Source organism: Pinus tabuliformis, chromosome 6 (assembly GCF_031772625.1).
Source record: "Pinus tabuliformis cultivar Carrire ecotype Pingquan chromosome 6, CPIR1, whole genome shotgun sequence".
Lineage (NCBI taxonomy): Eukaryota > Viridiplantae > Streptophyta > Pinopsida > Pinales > Pinaceae > Pinus > Pinus tabuliformis.
This window is the reverse complement of record NC_142292.1, coordinates 1,809,485,178-1,809,495,518: the sequence shown is the minus strand read 5'-3', so window position 1 is coordinate 1,809,495,518 and position 10,341 is coordinate 1,809,485,178. Positions and strand designations below refer to the sequence as shown.

Sequence of the window (10,341 nt, the reverse complement as noted above, 5' to 3'; positions counted from 1 at the left end):
TCTATCAAGGAATGAGCGTGCCTACATAGGGCATCAGCAATCTTGTTTTCTTTTCCCTTAATATGCTTTGTTTCAAATTCAAATTCACTAAGGAATGATAACCATCTCTCCTATCTTGAGTTTAGATCAGGATAACTAAATAAATACTTCAGACTAATCTGTTTAGTTACCAAAACATTTTTTTTCTTAGTAAATAATGCCTCCACATTTTCAAGGCATGTATTACAACATCTAGTTCCAGGTCATATACAACATAATTTTGTTCATGTTTTTTAAGTTTTCTTGACTCATAAGCTATGACAACATTGTCTTGTAGTAGCACACCCCCCAATCCTTCTAGACAAGCATCCGTGCACACCATAAACTCCTTATTTAGATATGTTATCTTTAAAATAGGAGTTGTTGTAAGCATTTGCTTCAGTTTTTTGAAGCTCTCCTCGCATTTGTATGTCCATTCAAACTTTACTCCCTTATTTTGTAGGGAGGTAATGGGGTAAGTTAGTTTTGAAAACCACTCCACAAATCTTTGATAGTACCCAACAATTCCCATAAATGGGAGAATTGTTGATACATCTTTTGGTATTGGCCAATTCATAATGGCTTTAACTTTCTCAGGGTCCACTACCAATCCATTTTTGGAGATAATATGTCCCAAATACTAAATTATGGTTTCTAAAACTTACACTTACTGATTTTCACATAAATTTGATGCTCCCTTAATGTTTGTAACACCAATCTGAGATGCTCTTGGTGTTATTCTTCATTTTTAGAGTACACTAGGATGTCATCAATGAAAACTAATACAAATTGGTCAAGATACTTGTGGAGCACACTATTCATTAGACACATGAAGGTTGTAGGTGCATTGGTGAGACTAAAAGGTAGCACCACAAATTCATAATGACCATACCGAGTTATAAAAGTTGTTTAATTAATATCCTCATCTTTTATGTGTAACTGCTGACAACCAATTCACAAATCAATCTTTAAAAAAATATTTGCTCCCCTCACTTGGTCAAACAGATCATCAATCTGGGGTAGGGGATATCTATTTTGATGGTTAATTTATTCAACTGCCTATATTTAATGCACATTCTAAATGTTCCATATTTTTTTTTTTATAAACAATGTCGGATCTCCCCACGATGACACAGTCGGTCTGATATAACCCTTATCTAACAGCTCTTGTAGCTGCATTTTCAATTCTAATAGTTCTGGTGTACTCATTCTATACAGAGCTCTGGATACGCGTGTACCACCCGGAACTAATCCAATAAAGAAATTTATGTCTCCATGAGAGGATAACTTGGGAATTTCTTCTGGGAAAATATCCCAAAAATATCTTATTATAGGTAAAAATTCTAACATGTTTGTTTATGTTTGTTGTTCATCTTTTTCCACATGAACCATAAAGACTTGAAATACTTTCCTTGTTGTTCTTTTCAGTTGTAAGTGGATATTTTTCTTACTGAGACTAGTTTTTGTTTTCCTTCTATCATTAATGACTGTCCCTGTGAGTGAATGCAGTTTACAGTGTTTTCTAGACAATTTATAACAAATTTCCATTGTTCCAATAAATCCATACTAATTGAGATATCATATGATCCTAAGGGAAGGATATTTAATTTCAATTTCGTAGATTATACATTTAAATATACCAAACACTATTTTAATTGATGTGTTATTTTCTGTTTGGTACCAATGGCCAACTATACCAGCCTAGAATTTTGATTTTTTTTTATTTCAATTTACACTTTTCCATAATATGAGGGCTAATATAACTTAAACTAGCCTGAGATCCATTAAAACAAACACAAGTTGGCTTTGGATAGTACCTTCCATTTCAATCATTTTAGATTGATGTTCAACTTTTCGATCTGCTAACGTTACGTTAATCCTCGTAATATTTCTGGCCACATCGTTCACTGTAGGTGCCTCATGTACCGATTGGACATTCTGAATTGATCTAGGATTATGTGGACAATCTCTCAATAGATGTGGTTCGCAACAACCCTATCATTTAAATGGCCCACTTTCTCTACCTCATGTGCTCTTTTTTCTGGTCAATTCCATGGCTTTTAATGTCGCATGTGATTGTGTCGATTTACTTTCATCTCCTTTGTTAAATTTTTTGCCCTAGTGATCTTTCCCAAAAAAATTTAGATAAGCAAGATTCTCTCTTTTCACATTTATCCCCATATTGTCTTTATCTTTGCTTTTCCATGGCATGCAACCTTCATTCCGATTTATGAACTGTTGTTAGAAAAGTCCAGCTTTTTGCACTGCTTCATCCATAGTCTTCGGATCGTTGAATAAAATCATTTCCTTATACACTGCTAGTAGACATTTCATAAATATATGTACCTTGGCTTTTTCCTCTCTAATGTATGGCACATACCGAAGTAAGTTGGTGAATTTTGTCACAAACTCATCCATGGTAAGATTCCCTAACCTTAGCTCATGGAATTCTTTTGCATTATCGTCATAATATCTCTCACTCAAATAATGAGATTTAAATTTCTGTTGAAATTCTTCCCATGAAATTGTTTTCTCATCCAACAAATGTATAATTTTTATGTCCTCCCACCATAGGGTGGATTCCCCCTGCAGCTGCTAAATAATCAATATTTATTTCTAGTTTCTTTCATATTCATACACTTGAAAGTATTTGACCATATTCAAAAGCCAAGCTTCAACATCTTCCTCCCTTTCCCCGTCAAAGGCAGGGGATTTAATTTTCTGGAATTCTCCCTATAAGTCCCTCTTTTTTTATCCTTATGGGATTTAGAATCTATTTTCTCAGATTCTTCATCACTTCCAGATTTTTTTGGCATTGTCTCTACTTTCTTCCATTTCAACCCTTCTGCTTCTCCATTTTTATTGTTAGATTTGTTGGTTAATTCTCTTATCATACATTCTTGATCCTCACTTGCCTTTAATAGTCGTTCTTTGTTGCTTATGAGTTGTGCCAATTCTTTCTATAAATTCTTTATAACCTCCATAATCTGAGAGTTGGGATTAGAGGTAGTGCCTTCCCCTCCCAGCTCCACATACAATCCCTCCCCTCCGGACATAAGTGTCGGAAATGATTTATTTCCCAAATGTATCAATTTGTTGTACCTATGTACCTTATATCCACAACATCATTATGTTTCCAGCACTTATAGTATACAAATAAAAGAAAAATAATATATATATAAATATATATATATATATATATATATATCTATATATATATATATATATATATATATATATATATATATATATATATATATATATATATTGTGGTGAACCAAATTAGGCCTAGTGTTAAACATGGGCTCTGATACCATATGTAACATACCTTGAGGTGGACTCTAGTGCAGCCACCACTAAACTCTATCATAGTTAACCTTCAACACCTTTTATTCCATACCATCAACAATTTGTCACTTGATCCTGGAATTTGAGGCTTTTAAGTAAACTGCGATGTTCAACACGTTACCAGGTAATTTAAAGCTCATCACTCTATTTTATCATTTTGAGTGCTACCTTGGTTGTTATTCTGCTAGAAAAGTTTTGGTTTAACTTCTCAAGTGTTTTGGCCTATTCCTAAAGTAGGTTCAGTAGTGAGGCTCTGGTGGTCAGTGAATATAATATGGACATTTCTGAGATGAGGATGATGGATGTTCAGGTAAATATTATACTACCTACTTGGGTAAAAATTAGTTTTCTTTTTTAATTCGATTTTCCCTTGATATAGAATATGATGGATGGGTGGCTTTGATGCTCAATCCAAGTGACATCCACGAAGGGAACATGAGGTCTCTTACCTCATTCCTTACTATGGAATGTTTCTTGCTTATGTTCGAGAGATATCATCACAAACTCAGTCTCCCAACAACATCCCCTCAATGAGTTATTTCCTTCCACCGGAGCTCTATCATCCATGTATCCTCGGTGACTGTGTTTCCTTTCTCCTTGCCTCAAGATGTCCCTAAAAAATTACAGTTAACTCTTACAATTTGGGTTTCAATGGCAGGGATCATGTGGTTGTTTTTGCGGCTTTCTAGTCCAAGATTGTTATTCTACTCATTTTCCTCACGAGAGTCGACCAGTAGGTGAACCCCCTTAATTGTCGCTTATGAAAAATAATTTATGATGTTTCAATTATATCTAACCCTTTCCTGACGTTTATAGTTAAATTTTGTTACGCATATATGGTGGAAAAGGGGCTTGGCACCACCATTATCATTTATCCCATGTCACACTTTGTAGGTATATTGTTTACCCTGATTAACTGTGAATATTTCTTCCTATTATTTCTGTTACTTTAGTCAACTAAAATCATTCTTCTTTTGTTTCAATTCCAGGTAAGAGTGTTAGACCCCTTACCTCAAAGATTTCGATAGCATCCTTGTTGTTGTTCACACCCTCTTCACTAGCTCATGTGCTATCTTTTCCTTCCAGATTTGGTCAACTATACCTAGTCTAGGTTGGTACAACAAAGTTCCCCTATATTGTTGTTCCCTTCTAATCCAACCGTGAGCAATGATGTGACTTCCTTTTATAATACTTCACTAATTATTAAATCTCAGAGTGACACTTTGTTTCCCCAAAGGGTTATTTTTACTTATTTATGATGTTTGAGTTCATTTACGACATTCCAATCGAATTGAAGAAATCTTACTCTGTGAATCTCACCCTTGTTTGAGGTTAAGGTGCCAAACACTAGATAATTTCATCTATTATTCTTGTTCATTGAATTTTATACAACCAAGTGTTAGTTTAGTTTTGTATTCTAGAATCTACAAATCAAAATATATAAGCTATGACTACATTATATATCATTGTGTAATCTAAATGCTTACAATATAAGCTCAGTGGATTTTCCTCTTACGCATATTAAGCTTTTCTATATTTAATAATTCATTATATAGCTGGTAATGAGCTTGAAAATGAGCCAGTCCTACAGTATATTCAAAGTGCACTTGACTCTGTCTATGGTGGTTATTTTACAGGAATGTTGTCTTATATTTATGTTTTTATTTTTCTTCCTCTTTATGATGGTTTTTCCCTGTTTGCATATGTACGAAGTTGTCGATTTAAGAGTATGTTTTAGATTCTAATTTGTTTGTTTGTAATTATGGTTCTATTGTCAAGAGTAAAATGTCTTCTTCAAATTCTCAAATCGTTTTGAATCATTCTCGTTCTTCTTATTTATAACTATGTTCTCTTTCGCTATAATCATGTTGTTGGGTTTTCTTATCCCTAGTTAACACTTAAGGTCATAATTATAATAACGTTACACTTTTAATGGCCTAAAATGCTTTCAGCCCACCCCTGGGATGATTTCTTAATGCCTTTGGTTAAATTCATTTTATCTTTATACAGGCCACAACCTCTATCATTTTTCTTGAAGCACTTGTATATCTTGATTACCAATAATAATAGTATAACCTTAACAATTAATGGGATTTTAGGTGGCTACATGCCAAAAGACGAGTGGTAGGTCAGGGTTCTAATTTCATTGAGATAGGATCTACACTTCATGTATAGTTGTGCATACGCACTTGAGTCATAAGTTTATAGTTATGTCAACCCAATTTGATCTAATGACAGTTATGCCCTTTTCCCAAACTATATTATTAATTGTTCCTCAGAATTTATTACAATAAACACAAGTCTAACTACTACTAATACATGTAAGTAGTTACATTTTCATTTCCCAACATATTGTAGAACAATTAACAGTTAAATAATTCATTATATCCCAGCATTGTAATTTTAATCCTTCGCGGATTCCCAGTTGTAAATCAAATTACTCTAATTGTCTACATCTCTGCATGTAAAGTAAATAAATCACAGATTAAAATACTCTAATTTTTTTGCATCTCTGTATTCTAAAGTAAATAAATCACATATCAAATTACTCTAATTTGTTTGCATCTCTCTATATTCTAAAGTAAATAAATCACATATCAAATTACTCTAATTTTTTTGCACCTCCCTATCTTGAGCAAATAAATCATAACAAAATACTCTAATTTGACTACATTCTTGTACTCTAAAATAAATAAATCACATAAAGAGACCAACTTAATAAAAAACCACATAGTTGGTAGGATAATTAGACAACAACTTACAGGTTCACCACCTAGTCGTTTGCATTCAAATAATATCATTAATTTCATTCAATTACCCACACACGGATCATCATTACAGAATTTTTAGAAACGTTTTCCTATCTAAAGAACTCCTTATAGTAATAGCTGAAGTAACTTGAAAAGAACGATTTGCCTCCAAATCATGAACCTCCTCTTCTAGTTCTCCTCCGTGCTAAGATCCTCTTTCACCTAGAATCAACAACTCTTTGCTATTGTCGTAAAGGCATTCTTTCCTAACAGACTTTCCATAATGACGTCCCGTTTTTATGGGTTCTACCAATCCCCATAACCTAGGATTTTCCTATTTTTTTCTAAATAGATTTTTTTCCTTTAAAACCCATCTTTTCCACTACGATGCTTTATTCACCCATTCCAGTGTTGTCCCCCCACACTGGGTGATTTTCTTATATTTTTCTCGCTTTTTAGGGGTGATTTGGGAAAGTTTTATTTCCATCCTATCCATTCACATTGGATTATGGATTGGAATAATGATCTCATTCATTCACCTATTCTTTTCCAAGTTAGTTATCCAAAGTGATATTTTTAATATTATTCAAATCAATTAATTACATCATCATAGTTATTCCAAAAAGATCAATTATGGCTTCCATTCGATTATTAACAATAGTTGAACTACTATTTTTTTTTACTAGGACATAGGAGGTTATTACACACCTTCACAGAGAATTACTTATGACTCTAATAAGATGATTCATCTATAAACACCATACGAGGAAGCATAAGAAAAAACCTATAAAATTTACATCTCAAACTTAAAAAACCTATAGAGTTTACATCTCAAACTTAACATCAATGTTTACATTACTGTATATTTCCTCGACTGTAAACAAAATATCCCCTTAAAATTACAAACCTGAAAGCCACCACTTACTGTATAAACCAAAGCTACTCTCTTTTGAGTTTTATCTAAATTGTACAACTGGAAATGTGGTTGAATCTTTGTTGTTTCTATAACTTCAACCATTTTAGAAGCGATATTGAGGATTTGTATTTTCAATTCCTTTTTTTAGTAAAAGTAATGTATCACTACTACATAGTCCAATAAACATAGTATTATATTCAAAATGTGAAGTGAGAGAAATTTTCTTATGCAATCATCCATTAAATTTTTAATAAATTTTCAATAATATATCAAAGAAATAATAATTAACATTATACATCACTATTTCCTTTAAAATTATTAACATTATACATCATCATTTCCTTATCCCAAAAAGACAAAAACCTAAAATATAAATGACCCAAAGGAATGCCATTTTCATTTCTTAATGGTAAACAAATCGTTGAACTTTTTCATTTCTTAATGGTAAACAAATGAGCTGTCGAGCATCCATGAGAATGAAATCAAGGTTGGAGGAGAGTTCGTTTCGATTTGTCAAATTCACTACAAATGTATTGACTTCCTTCTAGTTTTCAAAACGTAAGAACCTGAATTTTCTTGAATGCTACTACCAATGTTATCGACGTAAATATATGGAAAAGTGAAAGATATGTAAAAAACGAAAATTCCAGAATCAGAGATTACTTTGAAGATTAAATTGAATGAAAATTCCAACATCAAATAGCTATAGTGTGTTTTTACATTGGTCGTTTGATTATCTATATTATTACATTTTATAATTTCCCAAATTTACTCAGGCATGTTTCTCACTACTACAATATTGCCAATCCATTAGACCTATGTTGCCCATATTAATAATAGAAAATTAATATTAAAACACTAACGCAACAAAATTTTCTTTACTTCCAATTCTTCTGGATGCATTGTTTCTGAGTTTGTTCCAGCATCTCTAAACCGTTCATTTTTTCGTGGGAATCCTCGACGACTGGGAGGACCATGAAAATGTCACCCACTTAAGCCATATGAGATTTGGTGACTGCATGAGAGATCACCTTCAAAAAGTTGCAACAGTGATTTTGCAGCAAGAAAATCATGCATATTCGTCATCCAAGGCCTCTTAGTGTCCTAATTCCCTGAACTATGGTTAAAGCTTGCAAATCTCAAAAACAATCAAAATTTGAAAAGCTATACACATTTATTATAAATATTGTTGGTGTACATGCACTTAGACTAGCTGTGTTGGTGTACATGCACCTAGATTAGCTCCAGTTAACTTATTGCTTGCATGTGGCACATGTACACATTAACATAAGATAAAGCACACTTAGCTTTAGTTAGCTTTAGTTATTGCATGTACAAATAAGCTTAACTTAGTTTCTTTTATGTATTTATTCTAAAACTAATATTGTAGAATCAATAATTTTTATTCTTTTCTCAATTCTTGCTCGATTCCTTCCTTCTCTTGCAAGCTTGTTTATTGTTTTCCAAATCTAGATCTGTGTATATCAAAAATCTTACATGGTATCAGAGCACAGGGATTTGCAATCAGTGCACAAGCAATTTTATTTGCAGGTTCAGAAGATTGAAGCAACAATAAAGAATGTAGTCTAAATTGGAGTTTCCACAATCGGAAATTCTCACTCCATATAATTATTTCGAATGGAAGCCAAAGATTCAACTTCATCTCAGAAGTAGAGGCTTATTTCGAATAACCATGGAAACGGAAGTTGAACCAACATCGGCAATGGAGAAAACAAGATATTTCAATCCATGGACGAGGCCTTCGGCATCCTATGTTTATCTATTTCTCCGGAACTGCTATTTCATGTTGAATCATATTCAACTCCAAATGAAGTATGGAAAATTTTGGAAGGATTGTTTGGAAAACAGGATGAAATGCAAGGTCACATTCTCAAAAATGAGTTAAACTCATTAGATCTGAGAAACTTTGAGAACATTCAATATTTTTTCACAAGGTATAAAGCCTTGTTGGTTCAGCTGAAACGATGCGGTGGCGACAACGGCTGAGGAAGTTAAATTTCACGCCACAGATATTCCAATCGGGGTCTCCGGTTCTATCATTATAGTCACTGTTCTCTACTGTCTCATGTCTACAGCGATGTGCACATTGGTCCCATATGATATGATAAATATAGATGCCCCATTCTCGATGGCTTTCAAGAACGATCCCAGGTGGGGATGGGTATCAAATGTAGTGGGTGCGGGTGCGAGTTTGGGGATTCTAACGTCGCTACTGGTAGCGATGCTGGGACAGGCACGTTATATGTGTGTCATTGGCCGCTCTCATGTGATTCCCAACTGGTTTGCCAAAGTCAATTCCAAGACTGGCACACCCTTGAACGCATCCATCTTTCTCGGAATCTGCACTGCGGCAATAGCGCTGTTTACCGATCCGTCAATTTTACTCGACCTGATATCCATAGGGACACTCTTTGTGTTCTACATGGTGGCCAACGCTCTCATCTACAAGCGCTATGTGGTCATCGGGAAGAAGACGAATCCATGGCCGACGCTCGGGTTCCTGTCGGTGCTGTCAGGCATCGCCATCGGATTCGCCACTCTGTGGCAGTTCCAAGGGGGCCCATGGAGTCTACCTATATGCGGCCTCGCGGCGATCGCCCTCACCTATGTTTTCTCGGCACTCGTTCCCGAGGCCAAACAGCCGCGCGAGTGGGGCGTGGCGGGTATGCCGTGGATAGCCGCCACTTCCATCTTCCTCAACGTCTTCTTGTTGGGTTCTCTGGGCAAGAGATCATACTTGCGATTCTCTATTTTCTCCCTAGTTGCCGTCGTTTTCTATAGTGTTTACAACGTGAATGCAAGCTACGATGCCGAACGTCGGGCGGCAGCAACAGCATCATCAACGCCTGGCCCACCGGCCGTCATGGAGGGTCATGTCATAGAGCGAGATCGTCTCAGGGTGAAGGACACGACTGCCTAGCAGTTGTCTTTTCTCTACTTTTGCATTATATTTTGAGGGGGGGTTTTCTTCCCACTGGGTTTTCCCTCTTTCCTCCTTTTTATGCATTGTCTATGGGTACCTAAAATGGCCGTGTTGCTGTTAATATGGTGTTGACCGCTCTGCATCCGGGATTCATTTTGTTCATTATTATAATCGGTTTTGCCAAGGGACACGTTAAGAACTTGACAGAGCCCGCCAATCCGACGAACCCGGGGGGTTTTGCACCGTTTGGGGTAAACGGGGTGTTCAATGCTGCGGCCAACGTTTACTTCAGCTACATTGGGTACGACACATAAGTTATGCTTAAGGGGCGGTGTTGGTGTACATGCACTTAGACTAGCTGTGTT

At 35.2% G+C, this 10,341-nt stretch overlaps 1 pseudogene; it reads left to right on the top strand.

The window, feature by feature from the left end:
• Positions 1-9,013: 9,013 nt before the first annotated feature.
• On the top strand, positions 9,014-9,973 carry LOC149266253 (cationic amino acid transporter 6, chloroplastic pseudogene; annotated as a pseudogene).
• Positions 9,974-10,341: the final 368 nt, after the last annotated feature.